Raw genomic sequence first — 20,779 nt, 5'->3', positions numbered from 1 at the left:
ACGGTTTCGAAAGGTCGCCAAGCGACTCGTTTCCACGCCGCTCCGCTCCAGCTGAGTACGCGAATTCCGCGGGATAGAGTGGCCGTTTCGGTGGACGACAAACGCGGACGTTTAACGGGGGATTCAAACGCTTCCGTGCACGACGTGGCACAGAGATAAAGTCGTGCTCATTTAACGGGGCGTTAACGATACTCGAAACGGCAGCGTAATGGTCGGTTGCGAGCTAGCGATATTCACCGTCCGAACAGCTGCAATTATGTAGCTGCTAACGTTACATCCACCGCTACCAATTACATCGACGGACAGCCGTGTTGGAAAACGAAACATAGATATTAGTAATACGATAACGCGTAACTTGTCAGAGGTTCCCGGTGGTTCAAAGCGACGACAGGTATGCATCTCGACTGCCGTGTGTCAAGGTTCCGTTGTTGACATTAAATGGCATAGTAAAAAGGTTATCGTTGAAAGCTTGCGAATTTTTTGTATTTTTTAGACACGAGTTATAATCAGCACAGGTAGCATTAACTAACCGATGAACTTTTAAGCAAATGAAGCGATTGATCATTCGATCGATCGTTTTTTAAACATTTTATTTAAATAATGGCGAAGCCTGGTATCGTGGCACGGCAAAGTGAACGGTGTCGCGCGATATTCGAACGAGGTGCGTGTGTGCACGCGTGATAGGCAAGCCGCGGTGGTTACCACAGGTGTCAGAAGAGCCGTAACACGCGTACGCACACAGGTACGTAAAAGTACGCCCAACGCTCACCGTGTCACCGAGGCCTCCTTCGAGCTGAACTCGTTTCACCGCGATAAAATGTGCCATTTTAATTTATGCGCTATTTTGTTCGCGCTGGTCAAAGGTCCTGCGAGTAGAAAATGCAGAGTACTCGCGTTAGCCAGACCGGTCGCTATAAGTCCACGTTCGTTTCGATCGTTATCGTACGGACTGTTTCTTTTTTTTATTTTCTTTCTTCTAACCAGCTGATTTAATTATAACGCCGCTTCGACGACCCGAATACCAATTCGTCCGATTCGAATGAAACAGATTCGCGTGTTTCACTTTCGTCGGGAAAGAAGCGCGTTCTTTTTACTTGTATTCGAAGAATCTCTTCGTTCATATTCGAAATCGCAACCGATCAAATTTTCTTTGCATTCCATTCGCAACAGAGCGTCGAAGGGGAAAAAAGAAAAGTCGACACGTTGACGTATTACGTTCCGAGAGATGGAAAAATGTAACCGGTTCGCGATAGGTAAAACGCGTGCAAGTGCCCACGACCGCGTTTCGCATCAGCTGGACAAAGTTAGCCTACCCTTCGATCGGATTCACCGTGGCACGGTTACACCTCTTCTGCACGCTGCGTAGCCCCAATTCTCAGCGTAAAATTACCAACTCGAAAGCCGACGTTGAACGCAAGGTCGACCGACGAACTTCACCTGCTCCGAGTATTTTCTCTATCTACGTAGCCGATCTGCTGCAGCGTGGCCGTTTTTGTACGCACCGTGTCGGCTAATTAGCCTTCGCGCCGAAATATGCATCGGACACGCGTAATTCCTGGACGCGTTACACGCACGGTTACACGCTTCTTCCCTCTTTTCGAGAATGGCAGCTGGCAAAGTTAATAACGTTAACTTTCGTCGACGGAAAGCGTAGAAATCATCGATTACCGTCAGTTTCGTCATTATCGTGGCTGACACCGTATTCTACAACGACCGGGAAAAGTAAGAGGTAAAAAGGTTAACGTCGTTTCAAATTTTTGATGGTCAAACGTGCGAGTACGCGCACGAGTGGCCAATAATTCTTGTCACCGCGTGTGTCACCTTTCTTAGGAAATTAAACGAACCTCGATACCGTGCCTGTCCGTGGACATCGTCGGGTCCAATCAGGGTCAGCGAGATCGACTTTCTTGCGAGATTTACTGCCGCTGGTAAGTTTCCACTAATTTTACGCTGCCGTTGGTCGAAAACTTGGCTCGTTCGTGTCAGACGGCAATCGAAATCGAGCTTCCTACCATCGTACCTCGTGAAAACTTTCCTTCCGGATCGCCTCGATGAAAAACAGTTTGTCAAGCGTGGAACAGGAAGGAAGTTTCCTCCGAAGCGTTGTCCCAAACGAACGTCGAACAAAGTTGAGTCATTTCGAAGGTCTACGACCAAATAAGTCGTCGCGTTCGAAATTACGTTCTCGGGGTTTCGAGTACTCCATCTGTTCGCCCTAACGAAGGTGTCGTGACGGCGATCAGAGTTTTTCTTTTTCTTCTTTTTTTTTTTTAATTTCGTGACAAATATTCGGAAGAAGCGGTTGGGTTCGCGATCGCATCGAAACGAGTTAGTCAGTCGGGCGTGTGCGGTCTTGCACGGTGAGTTTTACCGTGGTTGGAACGAGCCAAGAGTCGTCAAGGATGGCCGCCATCCGTGCGAGCTACGCGACTCGTGTCGCAACTTCCATCCGACTACATCATCGGCCGCGTGCACACGCCTTCTGCTTCGAAAAGAATCTCTCGACTAGCAAAAACACCGCGTTCTTTCGCAAAATGTCAGATTCGTAAGCTGTTTGCCCACGCGTTGGAATAGTCGCGAAAATATTTGGACGTTCCCGATCGAACAGTCACGGGATAAATTCCGCGTAAGGAAAGAGATGGATTCGTGAATACCTGTCGAAGTTGGTCCCATCCCTAATCGTCGGAACGATTTCGCCTCGCGAAATCACTTTTCTTTTTTTTTTTTTTTTTCTCTATGGCATGTACGAGTAGTCAAGGATGTCCAGCACGGTGCAAGCTGTCGCTACGTGTCGCAATGTCCGTCCGATGACGACGTCATCGATGTCCACGAGAGACGCCTTAACGAGCACTCGCCTCGGATCCGCTCGAACGGACGGCGTTCGCTTGCGTAAACGGGTACAACGAAAAAAGAAAAAAAAAGAATCGAAGATCTTACCTTGTTTTATCTTTCTGCGATTTTCCCTCTGGTACCTCGCGCTGGGATATCTGAAAACAGACGTCGGTAGAATGGTCAAAAGTCACGAGGAAAATGTTGGTCAAAACAAGAGGAGGAAGAAGAAAAAGGTAGCTCGGTATCCGAAGCTTACGAAACGTTGATGAGGAAACGTGCCAGGGACGCGAAGGAGCGAAGGGAAAGAGCCGATCTTCGGATTCCAGCCGAGTCTAGAGGGAACGAATGCTTGGAAGGCCGACGACATTTCGAGCGGTCGTTACGTCATCGACAGAACCAGATCGTCGTAGACGGCGAAGAAAATGGTCCGTGCAGAATTCGCGATTGCTCGCTTTTCACCGGCACGATCCCCCGTAGCCTGCGCGAATTTGTCCCGGTTCGGGCGTGGGCGTCGAGGATATCGCGCGACCGACGACGCGGACGCGACGGTACCGAGAACACAACCGTATCGGCCGTTTCTCCGGACGGTCTCACGACCGATTCATTAGAGAACTCGGGTTGCCCATTACGAATGCATTGGATAATAACGCGGTGTGGCATTTTCTATAAATGGATCTCGAAATTACCCGCAGCAGCGGTCGTTGGCAAAAATCGTCGCGCTAATTGGAACCGGTAGCTTGCGCGGATCGTAATCTTCATTCGCCGATTCGATGGTTCGAGATGTGTTTTATTAGCCTCTAGTTTATATCGCAATGATAATATCGATGATAGACCGAGGAGCAAAAAGAACTGGTAATGATAGCATTAAAAAGGTGCTCGCTATAGGTGTAAAGATAATTTAGTAAGCCGATCAGAGATTTAACGATGTTTCCGTGAATGCTGGGGAACGAGGAAGGTGAGTAAGGTGGAAGTGGCGAGAGATAGAAGGATGGCAGAAGATTAAGAGTAAGGAATATAGAGACAACGGCGTGGCAGAGGTTCTCGAGATAGTAGCTGTCGATCGTACGTGGTAACCGTCGCCTCGGGGACGGACAGCCTACTTGTATGCAGAATTGCGTCGTACATTGTGTTTGTTTTATTAATGCGGACCGACCTTGTGGCTTTCGTGCGGCGCACACTGGCGTGCCGTGGCTCGCATAAATACCATCGGCAGCACCCTTTCCTCCGGACAAGTTTATTTCGGCCGACCGATCGGCATATGATCGCCGAAAATCGGTTACAGCGAAATCCGTGCCGATTCCGGATTCCCCGAACCGGCTGCCCGTAGCCCAGTTACCTCTGCTTTGCGAGAATAAATTTTCGCGAAACACGCGCGAAAGAGATAAATCGGCCGATCTACGCGTTACGCAATGGCGATGATAAAAAGGAAGTAGAAATAAAGCTGATAGTTTGTACGATGGCGCGTACAAATGATATCTGATCGATTGTTGTTCGCGAATATAGTTTACGATCCGTCGTAAAACGCGCCGATCGATGCTGCTCGCGCGAAAACGAACGATCGGGGACGGTTTTGCAAGCTAGAACTGGCTGCGACGCGTTAACTTTTGCATAATTTACACCAGCGTCAGGCGAAAGAAACATTAATTATCGTTGTCGTCGGCAAGCGAGAGAGGGAGTGGGTGGTACCGTGGGACTAATTTCGCGCGAGGTAGAACGTGCTACCGCAGCATCGTCCGCGACGAAACGCAACGCCGAGGATCGATCGTTATTTACCGATTCGATGGAAAGTTGGCGTAACTTAGGGTACGATCGTGGCTTATACGAGCCTCGGTCTCGGAAGGTCTGGCCACTCGGCGTGGCGCGGAGGTCTCAGGCTGAGAGCCGCGCCGTTCTAAGACCAGTTCTGTCACGGAGCCGCTCCCAACTCTTAACAGCTCCGGCCGAAAGCCTGGCCACGAACCAGTGTCGCCTGGCTTCCGTTTACCTCCGTTTTATCTCGATCTACGACGATCGCCGATCGAAAATTCAGGTTTCATTTTTTCTTCCTCTTTTTTATCCCCTCTACCAGCCTCTTTCTACCCCCGTGCTGGACTCGATACGATACCGCGATACCGCTCCGCTGTCCGTACCGGTTTTAAACGCTTCCACGCTACCTTCGAATCTCCGGCTCTCTCGCGTCCCCTTTTTTTTCTCTCTGTTTTTCCTCAGCTTCTGGGTCCACGACGGAATAATATGTAGTTCACCTTCCACCGAGTAAAAGCGACGTTATTGCGACATACGGAACAACCGTCGGGTACCGCGAGGTGCGTGCGATTTCTTCCTAACGAAACACCATCGACATATCCGAACCCCGTTATTTCGATGGTGTCCAACGAACTTTCGTGTCTCTTAACGAGGAACGGAAACATCCGCTCGAGGAACCTACAGACCGACGTCCATTCGACTTGCAATGCACCGTGACTTGAAATTTGCCGTTTCTAATCAACGCGGCTATATCTGATCGCATTTTTTCGCGACAGGAAATCCTTCTCCGCGCAATCAAGCTTCGATATCCTGGGATATCGCTCGACGGTCGTAGGAAATTTCCAGCCAGGTAAAAATCGGCGTGGAATTTGCGAAAAATACACCGATCGTCGATCGGAAAGACTCGTTTAAACGTGGCAAAAGGAAAACGAGTGGCCAACAGGAAAAAAAGTCGACGCTTGTTTGTGCGAGTACATGCGCCAGTTGTACATACCTGTTCTGTCCTATGTACTTGCTCTACCGACACGCATTCGCTCGTATGTACTTTACGATATATGCGCGTGTATATACAGGGTGGATCATATCGCGAGGACGGGACATTGGCTCGAGTTCGAGCAACGTCTGATAATGTTAAAGGAAAATATGGCCAGGTATCATGACGCAGCCTGTACGTAACATAGATATATATAAATGGTCTAGAGTCGCGATCCCGCTCGCCTTCGTCACCGCGGAATTACGCAATAAGTAGAAGTCGTTTGGTAGGCTTCGACTGGCTCGTTGGACGTTTCCACGGAACTGGGCAGCCTCGCGAGGATAGGAACGACTTTATGGTCGCGCAGAGAAGCGATATCGAGCGCCGTTTCGCGATCCTCGCGGATTCCGTTTCACGGATTAAATGGACGATCGAACGTTCCGCCGCAGTTGTAATTTGCAATCGCAATACTCCTCGACGATTCGATCGTCGTTTAATCGCGATTGGACTTTAATCGAGTCGCGCCACGAAACGAGTTCGGTTCTTTCCTTTCTTTCTTTTTTCTCATATTTTGTTCGAGCCGACGTAACCAGCGAAATTTCTGTAAACCTAGAGACAGACGTAATTAATGTCCGCAGATCGAGGAGGTGAGATGAAGTTGATAAAAAGATAGAAATCACGGACGACTGATCAATGACGAGACGTCGCGTAAAATTGACTGCTCGCTCCAAGTAGGTCCGACGATTCTCCGTTCTTCCTAAACCGAGTAATAAATTGAACTTTCCCCTGGCATCGTTCGACCTCGTTCGAAACGGCGCGCCTACTCTTCGTCGTCGTCGTCCTCTGAGCAGAGGCGCGGACCTCGATGTCTTTTGTTTTTAGCACGCCAGGTGACATTTCGAGCGACTAGATCAACCTTGATGGCAACGTTGAAATTCCGTTTCTACCGATCTTTCGATTTCGTGTTGCTTCTGTGAGAATGGCAGGAGTGGCACCGATCACGAACATAAATTCTTCGCTAGCCTTCCAAGAATCACCGGGCCAAAGTAATTAATCGCCACCGAAGATTATATTTTTGATCACTCGCACGGACGTTTCGGTGTCAACGACTTTTTTTTTCCACCTCTTAGAATGGGAAAAAAGTTTCACCGAACAGTTTAGCGAGTTTCGATTGGAAGGAACGATTTTCGGTGATCGGAATGTATCGATGTCCTTTATCGGGCACGACGTACCGTGACCCCGAGGCGAACTTGAGGCAAGGACGCGCGAATCGCGGCTAACGAGACGCAACGCTCACGCGCCGCGATTTCGCAACGCGTAACCTCTAAGGTGGAATGCGTTTAACGCTCGACGCCTACGGGACGCCTGTTCAAGCGCGCGAAAAGCCTTGAGGAAGAGCGTTGCAACACGATCCTTTGAATCTCGGCTGACTGCCAGCTTTTAAACGACGCGACGTGCCAACTGTTAACATTCGAGCCTGTTCCCCTCGACCTATGGAAAATTCTTTTTTCGCACGCTTTTCTTTCCCGGGATTACGCTGAGAGCCGTATTAAAGTTTCTTAAATTAAGTATATTTCCGTCGTGACTCGATCGACCGGTCGATACGAAATTACCGCGAATCGTTATCTTAATCCTGTTAACGGGGGAAACGAAGATAGGAGCCGGCGGACGAGATGCAAACTCGTTCGATGGTATAAGAAACCATCTTCTCTTCTGGTTCTCTACGGTTTCCGGTTTCGCGACAAAGAGTGGGCGCGTTCACCCTGCCGTTCGATTTAGCCGCGAACCGATCGAAAAGAATCATGGTAGCCGGCGATAGTCGGCGAGAGAGTGCCGATAAAGGGTGGTTGGCGGATATAATAGATGACGGCGGGTCCTCGGAGTCGAAACGTCGATGGGTCCGGTACGGGGGCCCTTATCCGAAGGTATCGGGCCCTAGTTAAGCGGGCAACGGAGCACTAGATCAACGACAAGTTTCGGCTTTCTGGCTTTCATGTGTCCGATTGGGGGCCCCCATCGGCCAGCTTATAAGAGGCCGACGAAACCCCATTGCTATCTCTCTCCCTTCCTCCCAGCCCTGTTCTAACAAATAGAAGACGCATGCACGATCGCTTCCCTCTTTCTTTCCTGGTCCAGCCAGCCACGGTCGTTCCCGAAATTCGTTTCTCTCCTTGTCCCGAGACACGGCACCGAGACGAACGATCGAAGAGGAGAAAATCGAGCAAAGACAACCGCAGCACGCTCTTTCGAGAGATACACAGGATAGCTGGGCAAAACCTCGCTCCTATGTTTTTGCCTCCAAATATTTATTAGAAACAAATAAAAAATTGCAAAAACTGATGCATCCTTTTTTAATACCTTGAATGGGAAACAAGAGAGACATTCGAGGTGGGACACTCTGTATAATTATTCGAAACGCTGATCCCGATCGAGCAGCCCTTCTTCTCGCTCCCCCTGCGGGGGCATCGCTCAGCAAGATAGGGCGGTGCGGAATTTGGCGGAGGGCTGTAAATATTATAAAGTGACGGTACGCAGAATGCGGGAGCTCAAAGGTGCGCCTCGAGAGGAGGACAATGCGAGCGAACGGGCCCTGGAACTGGACCCACCCTACCTCACCCCATCCCACACTCGCGACGTGAATTACGTCCCGGAGAAATAACTCGCGCCACCGTTCGCGATGGGGAGTCCTTGGGACACCCTCGTCTCCTTCCATCTATCCTTTTTTACCCTTTTCCCCCGGTTGCCGCCCGGATCCACGACTTTCGTCCGTCCGATCAAACTGGACGGCTTTTTCGTTCGTTTCCCCGTATCGGAAAGCGAGATTTTGCGCAACCTTCGTCCGAGCAGGCGGTGGCTGTTGCTCGTCCACGCATTCTTCTCGCGTCCACGGTTGCGTTAGCCATAGCGACCACGTCTTCTTCGTGTTTCACCAGCCCGTTTCGTCACCGGCGCGACTCCGATGAAAACAACGGTACAACTTCGAACGGAGAGAATCGAAGGTGCAGTCGGTTGGTTCTACAAGGTTAACGTCTTGGATACTAGGAAACACGAGGTGTTGGTTCCACGGAGAGAAGCGTGGAGACCGAGGCTGATGCACGCGTGCTGCCTCGTGGATATGGCAGAACGACCATAACTTATTCACGCGTACACCTATGGTACCTGACACGTAACAGTGTTCCGAGGTCGAGGGCCTCTCTCCTTCTCTCTGAATCTCTCTCGTCTCTCTGTCCGACTATCCGTCCGTTCGTCTGTCGCTTTCTCTTTCCGTTTCTCGATGTGAAGCGTAGAAACAGAACGGACGGATCACTTGGAAGCGCAAACTCACGGGTTACGTATGAGCGCGGTGCCGTCGACAGCCGAGGATTCCAGCTATTATCCCTGTCTACCTGGTGGCGAGTGAAAGGTACGGTAGTTCCTTTCCTCTCGGCGATACCATAATCCACCGATTGCTTGTACCACCGTTAGAATAATAACCCTAATAAATTGCCGGTACTCGCCGCGATGACAATAACGCGACTTAACCTTTGGCTACTTTACGGCTCGATTACGCGGCGTCGAGGTAGCGACCGATTGCCGGTTAGGTAAATCGACGGTGAATGGCATACCGGAACGCCGATGAAACGGAAAGCGTTAAAAATACCGATTGCTATCGATAATCGAGCTGTCGCGTTACTTGGAATTCTAACGTAAAACCGAATCGTTTCGCGCAGGGAGCGTGAAGGAATATACCCAGCACTGTCGAAAAAGACGCGTCCGATCGGTCAAGGGTAAAAGCGAGGGTCTGGTGGGCCGACGGGCCCCCGCGGGGCACGTTTAGCTCGTAGCACGCTCAAACGGCCCCGAAGGAGTAGGTGCAGACCGCTGAAGAAGGTACGTGACGCACAAAAGGGTGGGATGTTTCGTGCGCGGACGAAAGAAAGGCAAAAAAATGTAATTAAACGAGCCTTCTCTTAAAGGCCACCCTGCCAGCCTTCGAACGATAGGTAACTTTCAGAGTGATTTCCTTGATAAGTATTAAAGATACGAAGGATACTTTTATAGGTGTTCGGAATCGTTCGAATAGCTGAACGGCGGCTGGATTATCGGTCGTTACAGGATTGCGTTCGAAGGATTCGTGCGTAAGATCGATTAAACGATCGTTCGAGAGTTACGTCCACGACGGGTCTTAACGACGTTCGAAACGGTACGCAGGTGCGCGAACGCAACCGTTCGCGCTGAAAGATGATTCGGACCGCGCACGGAAGGCAATACCGAGGCGGAGAAACGAGCGTGTCTGTCGTACAAACCGCGAAACCGCAACCGCAAACCGTAAACGCAAGCACGCGCCTGTTAAGAAGCACGTGGAAATCACTGCTCGTCTCTTTACCGTGGCTTGTTCGTTCGCGCGATGGCTCCTCCGTTTTCAGAATTACGTCTTCGACTTGGATAAACGCGTCGGCCGCGAGGAAAGCCGGGATCGACGCGAGTTCCGTCGAAATTAACGCGACTTGCAACGTCCGCCGACGACGGAATTCAGCGCAGGAATTGCTTAACGACCGTCGACCACGGCGACCGGAAATTGAAGAGATCCCGCGTAATCCAGATTCCAGAAACTTGCGTCGCGAAGTTGGAGCGACGAAACTCCACTTGCTTCCGCTTTCGACGAACGGAGACGCGACTCACGGTGCTGGAGAAGGTGAACCGTGTAAAAGGGGGCGACCGGTGGAGCCGTAGGTGCCCGCATCTCGAAAAGTAAAATCGAAGATACGAAATCGTGCTAGTCTCCTAGGAGGCTCTCTCGAGATTTTTTTATTATCTTTCTTTCTAAGAGGCAGCAGCGGTGAAGGGGGAGTCAGAGAAAGAAGCGAAGAATGAAAGAGAGAGCCGTGGGCCAGAGAAGGGTGTAGAAGGGAAAGGAGGGATGAGTTAGGCGGCTGTAGAAGGGTGAAGAAGAGAGGGGCGAGAGAGGGAAGACAGGTGATGCTGGGCCCGAGGCTGGGCACGGGGAGAACGCACACGCACACGGTCGTGCGTCCGCGTGTCCACGGTTTTACGCATCCTACACACACCGAACGGGACGCACGATTCGAACACAACCGCAGAAGGCATTTTAACACACGGCATTCCTGTTGTCGGGCCCCGGGATGGTTCAGCTGGCAACGTGGCTGGCTTGGTGTTAAGTCTGCCTTCGCGAGACCCGATGCCTCGTGGCGACCAACCGATATCGTTTCCTTACCTTAACTTACGTTAAAATCCAACCTGATATCTACATTGATTCTACGCGACTTGGATAGAAAAATTCAAACGCTCTCCAATTGTTTTACCTAAGTACCCTGTATAATGGTACCTCGCGTCGCCTATTAAAGTCACCACGATGGATGTTCAAAAAAAAATCATAATTAGATAAAGAAAAGGATAGGATTGCTAGTAGATTCAGCTTTTTTTTTCGGCATTCGAATTCGCGACGGTGTTAAATGCTTGGCGTGTAGAAACAGAGGAACGGAACGTGTTCGTGAGGGATAGCTATGGTGGTGGTGTGGCATCGGCAAACACAATACCCGCGCATTTACATGTGCATACAAACAACGGGGCAGGAATTATACTTACGGGAATGCAGGTTGTACGACACGACGAGGGGTAAAAAGGTGGAGGCGAAGGTGGAGGAGGAGCGAGGGACTCGGTATGGGAGGGCCCCGTAGCTGCAGCCTGACAAATACACAATAATATACATGCTCGACCTGTATCTCGCCTCGTATACCTTTCGTTTCCAATGGACAATTCTGCATCGACGAAAGTGGATGCCGTATAACTACTCCCGATTACGTGACAAGTGGTCCGCTGTATAGGAGACCAGCCGCTTGGGAACCGAACGCGAGAAGCCGGTTGCATTTAAAGGTCAGATTCGTCTAGCGGTAAATCATCGAGAAGGATACTTTTACCGAAATGTCGATGTTATGCCGATCCCGTGTCTCGTGGAACGCTATCTTTTTTCCACCCAACGAATAAATTAACGCCTCGTTTACGCAACCTCGTCGAGCCTCTTTTCGACCAGAGAACCTGCGGACATCGATTGCCTTTTCGATCGTTCGCGACAAAGGTGAACTCGTGAAAAAAATCCAATGGTAAATTCTTGCCACTTTTAAGAAAAGAAAAAAAAATAAATAAATCGACAGTGACGAAAATTGAAGGCGCCACTGTAAATTGCACAGATAGCTCGAGATCGATCACTCTATCGTTATCGAATGATAATACAATACCGATATCGACGTGTGCGCGCATATGTTTTAAACATTCGCATAAGTTTCCTTTCTCTGTCCATTTGCTCCCACCTTCTTAAATCTTTCTCTCTCACGAACATCATTCCTCTGCTTTCCTCTACCTCGAGGTGTACCAGGTCCTCTTTCTCCTTCTTTTGGTCCGGCAACTGCTCCGTCTGGTCGCGTTACATCGTATAAAGTTGCGATCGCGCGCGTTCGTCCGTGTTCATTCATAGGGGTCCGGTGAATGGCGTGTCGGTAAGCGTATAGTAAACCGCACGCTGCCAGTACACGCCGTCTTTCATCCTCTCGCATTGCAATTTCCTACCATTCCTCGATCCTTTAACGATCCCGTTTTCGCGCTCGTTAAATTGAAGAAAGGATACTTTTCCACGGAACAATCGAGGAGTTTCCACGAAAACTCCTTTTAATACCGGATAACGTCGGATCAACAGCTCGACGGTAGATACACGAAAGACGAACTCTTTTCCTCGTGCTAACTCGCAGAATTCGAAAGAGAAAACGACGAAGATCGCAAGGAGATCGTGACTCAAGCCTTCCTCCTGGGATTTTCCTTCGTTCCTGCCGCTTTTTTCGTTCGGCCTTCTTGCGAGTGAACGCACGTACCTCTGTAACGTTCCCTGTTACGCAGTACCTTTTTTTGCCCGGCATCGTTTCCCATCGAACGAACCAACAAGCGAGGGAACAAATCCACGGGATCCTCGACAAGCTCGTGTCTTCGCTGACGTCATCCCCCGACAAGGTTGTTTTCCGTGCAAAAACCGAACCGTACCCCGCCTGTCGCGTCGCAAACATGGAAATTTTGTACGCGACCAAGAAATCCGGGAACCATCCTTCCTCTCGGTACAATTAATCGAAACTGCAATTATAAATTTTCGGTCCGACCAAAATTGAGTAGACAAATCTTGAATGGTTCTTCCTCCTTCGCGTCGGAAATTTCCGCCAGAAAAAGGAAGGGAAAAAGGGAAGAGAGTAGCGGATTGCGTGTTCGTCCTGCGGAGGACGATGTTTGGACGCAGGACGGGTTTCGCTACTCGTTAGCCCGGCGCCGAGCAGGGCTAGAGATCTTAAAAGGTTTGACCCGCGGCCCTGGACCGGTTCGTTAGAGATATTTCCAGCTCGATTCCTTCGTCTGTACATCGATCTTTGTCCTAGGTGGAAAGTCGGTTCCTCGCTGCAGCGGAGACAGTGCGGCGCGTGGCCGATCGCGCGACGATAGGACACCGAATCGCCGTGAAAAGATTGGCGCGAATCCTCGAAACGACTCGAGGCGTTACAGAAATGATGATGTTCAAAGGCGGATAATTTTAGTCTATTAAGGTTTGTTGCTGGTTCCCGGTAACGCTTCGCCATCTCGATTCCTCGTAGTTCCCGCCAAGGGTGGAACGATACTCTATACGGCGAAAAAGACCGGAACGAACAGACTGCCACGACATTAGATCGGTCCGCGTGATTATGGTTATTACCGGTATGGGCGTTATTGGCGCTCGTCTAAAGGATAATTGGAATTATCGAGGGGATAAGAGATATGCGCGGCTGGAAAGGGACTACTCGAAGCGGAGCTAAACTACGGGCGTGCTACGCGGCATTGACCCACTTTCCATCGGGCGCGCTTTCTTGCGCGAGAATCGAGCGCAAGGATCTTTAACCTTTTGCGATCGATTTCAAGTCGGACCGGGGCGAAGAGCGAGACTCGCAGTCGGTAAGGGAAAAAGAAGACGATGGGGTTCTACCGGGGCACCCTTTGGGCCCGTTCTCGGGACGCACCCCTTACCGGCCGAGGTAGATGCGAAGGGAGCATCAAGGGATGCTGTGCACCTTTCTCTCGAGTGCCCTTCTTTAGCTCTCTCAAAGTTACCGATCTTCCACAGGGAATTAAGAATCTTTGCTCTGATTCTATCGCTAGTAGATGTCGCTATGACTATATTAACCCTTTCGACTGAAAACTTTCGCATGTATGATTCTATCACTGGAAGGGGTTGAAAAATAGCAATTTCTTCCTAAAAGCAGTTTCTAAGAGAAATACTAGTATTTCAGCGATCGAAACGGCACGACAAGTGATACGAACGATCACGGCACGCGGCGTCTAATAGAGTGGGTCAAGGTTGGACTGACATGGCAGTAGAAACTGGCAGTTTGGCCCCGCGGTTCGGGCTTGCTCGAATCCGTAACGGACGACGCGATGTGAAGCGACGAGTGTACGAATGAAGGGAAGCCAAGCCGTCTCTTCGGTATCTCTGATGCAACCGTGGCTGACCCAGTCTCGTTTTCAGGCCTGTCCGAGCGGCAGCACACGCCCGCGCTGACCTCGCCCTTGCCAAGTAGAAACACCATAATAAAACTCGCCGTAAGACAGTGGGACCTCGCCTCCTCAGATTACTCGGATAACTTTAGCGTGGTCGTGGTTAACCGCCCGTCATTCATCAACCCTCACGAACCGACCAACCTCCCTCCATCCCGCCCTTTCTCTTTCCATCTTCTTCTGCCGTTCACCGTTCTGCTTTCCACTCTCGGAATCGCGCGGGGTATCTCTTTCGGCTTCTCGTGACCAGGCTCGAGCTCGGTGTACACGCACGTACGTCGCGGAGATAACGGGCCGACCAAGATAATTCTTCTTCCACCGGCGGCATGAATGAATCCTCCTCCTCCCGCGACCGCTTCGCCGCCGCGGATCCGTACGAGGATCGATAAGAACCGAACGGGAGGCACGATCCTCCGAGATAATCGAATTCGGAGGCGACGAGACAACGAAGACACGAGACAACTATTCGACGCGCCTCTGTCCGGATCCTAACGCCGCTATTGTTTGTAAGAAAACCGTAAAGGATAAATGTGAAGATTAACGCGAGTGTAATTTGTAGGATTAATCGTAAGGAATGCGGAACCGTTTGCAATACCTTGGGAATAAATCAGTAAATTCTACTATTACTACAATGGGAGAGAAAAAGAGAGAGGCGAACCAACGACCAATTACCTTCGATACCGTGATGCGGATTAGCGTCACGGCGCTCCGGGATTTGCATCGTATTTGCATAATTTTGGTTGCATCGTCGGCTCTCGTAATCTTTCGAACATCGATGACGTCGTCGGTCCCGTCGAACGTACTCGTCCCTCCGCCATCGAAAGGAGAGAATCAAACGCGTAAAATTGTGATTTACGAGATTGCGTGGCTCCGAATATCGAACCTCACCGACATTTTATCTTTCCGGTCACCCTTTCTTCTCGCCCGTTGCTTCGAAAATTGCACGAAAGACATTGGAGCAAGTTAAATTCGAATAAGTTCTCGAGCAAAGGCGAAGTCGAGTCGCGTCTAGCCAGGCAGAAAAGAAAGCGTAGAAGCATCTGAATGCGGCACGGTCTGAAGGGCTCGAAAGCGTGGTCCTTATAGGACCCGTGCGGCCCACGCGCACCTTCTCGCCGGTTTTCTCGATGGCCCGGCGAGTGCCGGCGTCGCTGTCGGCTTGGCTCGCACAACTGGTTTTTTAAAACGCAGCCAACAACGATGCCTATACACACCTTGCCTATCCTCTTCCCTCCAAATCCCCCCCCCCCCTCTCTCTCTCTCCCTTTTTCGTCGGGGTGTCTCTTCTCGTTTCTTTTTTACTGTTCTTTATAATCGCCAGTCGCCACAGTACTGCGGGGACCCGGTCCCAAAAGGCTGCCTTCTCTCTCGCCTCTAGCCGCGAGCATTCCCCGACGCTATTTCGACTCGCTCCGCTCTCTGCACCGACTCTTCGCAGCCGAAATCCTGCTAAACCCGATCCTCTTTGCCCTCGAACGACTTTTCGCGCGACCCTTAACATCCGCGCTCTTTTACCCCTCCTGCCTCGTACAAGCGTATCGGACGCGATCGCTCGGTGCACGCTTCCGTGCGCCGACTAATGTGCAAACAATGCACGCGCCGTTCGTGGTTTCGTCTCGGTGACGCCTAGCGTACGACACCTTCGAACGTGAGGCGATAGTGTAAGATTTTCCAATAACGCCTTTAGAATGTCCTCTCCTCCTGGTATCGAGTCGAAGGGAATTCGTAACGCCAGGTTGACCTTGGCGTTCGAGAGAAGCTTCAGTGGACCAACCGCTACCGAGAGGAGTCTAGTCAGTCCCGAAATTCCCGGTATTCGGAACGACAAGTCTCCTCTGCGAAAATAGTCGAGCAGCGAAGTTCCGCAGCGGGAGAAGCAAACAAATAACGAAATACTTGGAAGTTGGAACGAATCTTTCAGCTAATGGCGACCGAAAGAGCTCGACTCATCCGGTTGCTTACGTTCCTCCACGTTTCTCTCTCTCTCTATCCTATCTTTCCCTCTTCGTTTCACCGCGTGTACAAATACGTTTCCGCTGGTTGTGTCGCGAGTCGCGTTCACCTTTGCTCGCGACTCGCGGCGTGTGTACAATGCGCGCGAGAACGGCTAAAAACTACGCAGGAACTGTTTTGTCCGAGCGAACCACGCCACGCAACCTCTACGTCACCGGACGACCGAGCTTTCCTCGTTCCCTCCAGCCCCTTTTCCCAAACGCGATCGCAAATTTTCCGCGTACGCCGATTCGTGCGAAACCTTTCCGTTCGCGTCGCGCGATCCGCCGCCATCCGCCGTGACTTTACACTTTAAACCTTCGCGAAACTAGCCGAGCTGAAATTTTCTATTTAACGAGAAAAACAAAGAATTTATTTCCCCCGCGGGAATGCGACGAAGAACTATCGTCGATGGTTGTAAATCAATCGCGCGCACGTCGGCCGCGTTTCTCAAGACAAAATGTTTTCGCGCTTAAGTAATATCCTGTTTTGCTTTTAAGCTCGATTTTATCGCGACGCAATAGGATATATAGCGTCGATACTTGCACAAACAGGTGACATTCCTGGCGACCGTGTCTTTTTTTTTTTCCCCCCCGTTCTTTTCTTTCCACGCTCGTATATCTAATGCGTCCGGTTATAAGAGCACCGGTCACCGAGTGTCGGCTTCACGAAGTAAATCCGATTTATCCTACTTGATATTTCGAAACACCGTCCAAGTTGATCGAGGAGAGTAAAACTTGTACGGATATTATTTTGTACGGTTCATCCGGAGAGAGTGGATTTCTCGAGGAAAGTAACGACGGTGGCAGAGAGCGAACGCTGGTGCCGGCGGTTTCGGAAGGGAGGCAGAGGTTGGAAAAGATGAGGCTAACGGGGGAAGCAGTCGGTAAACCAAGGGGGAATTAGTGGTCTATTCAATTATTGTAATTTACTTCTCAAACACAAACAGTAGCGAGCGCCGTCTGTGGATTCCACGGGCGAGAAATTGCCTGTACACTGTACGCGTGCACACACGGCCGCGCGCTTACCGCTCCTGGAAAATTCGTGAATTCAACGTCGTTTATGCGTCGAAGGCTCGATGAATAGCGTTCGTTTAACACCGGCCAAAGGCAAACGAACTTGGGTCAACGAAAGACAACCGAGTACTACGTGCTTGACTAACGGAAGCGTTTCTCTACCGGAGGATCGAACGTTTTCACCTTCGAAGAAGAGGAAGAATCAACGACGACAAAAGTCGCGGCCGGGACAGACGAACGAGAAAAAGAAAAGAGAAAAAACCGTTGGCGTCTTTTGGTGAAGAGAAAGAAAAAAAGGGTTGGTTCGGTTGGTTGACGCATTCATCGGATCGAAGAAGAATCGATATGCATAGGTCGACGGGCAGCGCGGACGACGGGTCGCGTTTTCGGTTGGCCCCTCGTTTGAATAACAGTAGAAGGAAATTTCCCTAAACGGTTCCGCAGGTCGACCCCGGCTCGAGTTGCGTAGCATAATAAAAGAGACGCATTAACTCGACCTCTTTGCCCGACTCGCGATCTTCCTGCCACTTCTACTGACGCTGCTTCCGATCGAAGCCGTCCATGTTACTTGCACCATCCTCCACTCTGAAGCTTAGTACACACGTGGATACGATATATCAGGGAATAACAATGCCTTGAACATAGCGCAAAGATGTCCGATCGTGTCACTTTTCAACTTGAGAATTACTAGGGTTAGAGATACACTCTAAACGTCGTTAGAAAGGTTTCGTCGAGACTAGCTCAAAACTATTGTGTTTGTCAAAAGTAATGTTCAGAAGTTTCAATTTTTCTATAGAGTCTATGGGTCGCACATTTTAGCTGCGCGCGCATTCCCTCAACGAACATGTTGCGCATTTGCACATACGTACGCGTGAAAAAATTAAAATATACAGTGGCGAAATATGGAGAATGGAAGTAATGAGATTTCCAACTGTACCAAACGAATGATTTAAGCAATACTTTTTAAATCGTTTGAAAAAATAGAATCCGCGGATTTTTGTAATACATCATTCAGAATATGTGACAAGATCATAACCTCACAATAGCATTATTCCGTATTTCGTTTGAACATTTACATATAATTATATACTGAATTATTAAAAAGTATTAGGGTACAATATTAAATAACTCACCATCAGAAGATTGTGAAATATTTAACCAGAGGAGCAAGTTCTTCAGTATTTATAACTCACAATAAACGACACGAGACAGGATAGGACGCGCACTAATACATACTGCGAACATTACCGTGCCTGCCCCTTCCCGCCGCGAGGGCGGGAAAATTCAAATTTTCCTTTGCTACAGTATAACGTGTTAACGATTGAATACTTGTAATTTATCCAACGAGACGAAATAGTAAATGTATACAAACTTATACAGATCTCGACCAAAGCGTTTGAAGAACAGGAAACAACTGTGATCCGATCGCGTGAATTTGTAAATATATACCGACTTGTCTCGTTAGACGGATTAAAATATTATTTTCTACCAAAACTAAGATTACGAGGCTCTTTTATTAGAATATAAGAAGTGTTTGAAATATTGTATCCAAGTGTGTACGAGGCTTTAGAGAAACATAGGTGCCCAGGGTGTTTGCGTTTCCTTCTACCTGCTCTACCTGCTCCATTGACATCGATGGGTGCGAGTAGAAACGTCGAGAGAAACCTCGCAGCCGGTTGCGTGGCGATAAACATTTCGCGTGGATATCGAAATTGGGACGCGAGAGGTTGTCGAATCGATTCTGCATCCCCCGGTGCACGTCGAGGACAGCCCTCGATTGCGATCCAGATGAAAAATGGGACGATCGGGTGTCCCGCTTTCGAGGAATCGAGTGTCTCCCATTGACAACGCGTCGGTAATGGGTAAAAGGAGACACCTTTGAGACAGGTCGCTCGCACCTGGTGGAAGCGGTGGTTTCTCAGGTGAACGTACGCGAAGCTCGATGTAACCGCCTGCTTCGATCATATTTTTTTTTCTTTATCCTCGCGTCGTCTCGTGTGTCACGAGTCGCGTATTCACTGCCAGATATTTCGTTGAAATTTCGAAGGCACACGCTGCCGGCGCGAAACTGCAAAGTCCACAGAAGCCACGCGAACGACTGGCAGCTGGAGAACCGCGACCAGTCTAACCGTAAACGCACACACGCACTCGCGCCCCTTGGCGAACAATTTATTAGACAGTGGTGGATAACTGGCAGTGCTAATAAACGCTGCCTCGAGGAAGCTGGAACAGATCTGGCTTCGACCGGCTACGGTTTCCGGTTCTACGATTTTCTTCCAAAAACTGTTTCGTCTAAACGTTAAACTCGATACTCGACAAATTGTTGCGAAAACGTCGTGTAAAAAAATCAATGTTGAAAGAGATTGAGTAACATCTTCTATAAACGACTCGTAAATCGCGGTTTATCGTCGCGATACGTCCACGAAAATACCGACGAACATTGAAACATCGTTTGCTGTTAGGATGACGAGTAAGGTTTCGCGCGTAAATCGTGTGCCGCGTCGTTTGACGATAAGCTGACAGACCTTTTCCATCGCGCGATAAATATCGACTGGTTCCAGTGGCCGGGAGTGATGCAACTTTAATGGAACGAAAAAGGAATCCCGTGGGGTCATTGTGCCAAGGACGGAGAAAAGGGACGAGCTAGAGATTGGAAGGAAAGAGAGGGAAGGAGAGATAGAAAGAGTGGGTCATCGGTTTCCCACATTTTGAGAACGAACCCTCTTCTCGCGCACCTGTCCACCTCTTCTGCTCTTCCTCCGCCTGCCATCCTATCCGACCCACCGGATTTGCTCTTTGTATACCACGCGTACCACGATATCGTGACATCGAAGAATCATAAAGCAACACTTACGTCGCAGCGATTTAAAATTGAAGTCTCGTTAAAATCCAAGTCGATGGTGGAATTCCGCCGGTAATTTAGAGACGAGAGAAGACTCATCCTGGCTCGTGTCGCGGAAACTGGACGTTCGTAGGGACGCGTGCGAAGGATCGCCTACAATTCCTGCATCGTCCATTCAAGCTGCATTCGGTCGGGTAAGCGGTGGTAACAGGTTCACCGGTGGATTAGCATAATCGTCATAAAGCATGCAGCCTCGATGAATTATTTATCCGTCGGAAGAGTCGGTGCGCGCACGACGGAGATGCGAAGGGAAAGAAAAAGAAGAAGAAGAAGAAGAATAAAAAAAAAAAAAAAAAAGAAAAATTGGAAAAGGAAGGAACGCGTTAGAGGAGAAAGCATTACAGAGTTTGCATCGGTGGTTCCTTCTTTGGTTGTTCCAGCGACTGATGCTGGAAGGAACGAGAAATGGAAAGCGACTGGACAATCAGGAAGAAGCAAGAGAGGGAAAGGAAGAAGCCGAAGAAGAAGAAGAAGAAGAAGAAGGTGGGGATCTTCCATTCTCTTCCTCGTTTGGCCGAGGCGCGAGCCGGCCTCGACATTTGCATATTACGCCTGCCTTTAGGTAGCCAGTCCCGGCGATGCGTTGCATTAATTCCCGATTCAGTGACAAGGGGGATGACCTTAACCCACCGTAGGACCAGACGCGTCTGATTACCGAGCAAGCGCCACGGAAACATCGCCACGCGTTTCTTCGTCGAACTCTATTTTTCGCGAAACAACCGCGCGTTTTCTTCCATTTTTCATTTTCCATCGTTTTCACGT

The 20,779-nt window shown here is 49.7% G+C and overlaps 1 protein-coding gene across 1 annotated transcript in view; it reads right to left on the bottom strand.

Moving 5' to 3' along the window:
* Usp10 (ubiquitin specific protease 10) overlaps nt 1-18,359 on the bottom strand; it is a 201,463-nt gene extending 183,104 nt beyond the window's left edge. Inside the window, exons 1-2 of the mRNA XM_076690758.1 lie at nt 18,249-18,359; nt 2,938-2,987 (exon numbers count right to left, since the gene is read on the bottom strand). The gene's annotated coding sequence lies outside the window, so the exon portion shown is untranslated. The remainder of the gene's footprint in view (nt 1-2,937; nt 2,988-18,248) is intronic.
* Nucleotides 18,360-20,779: the final 2,420 nt, after the last annotated feature.

This window comes from Osmia lignaria, chromosome 2, assembly GCF_051020975.1.
Source record: "Osmia lignaria lignaria isolate PbOS001 chromosome 2, iyOsmLign1, whole genome shotgun sequence".
NCBI classification, from domain to species: Eukaryota; Metazoa; Arthropoda; class Insecta; order Hymenoptera; family Megachilidae; genus Osmia; species Osmia lignaria.
This window is presented reverse-complemented; position numbering and strand designations above follow the sequence as displayed.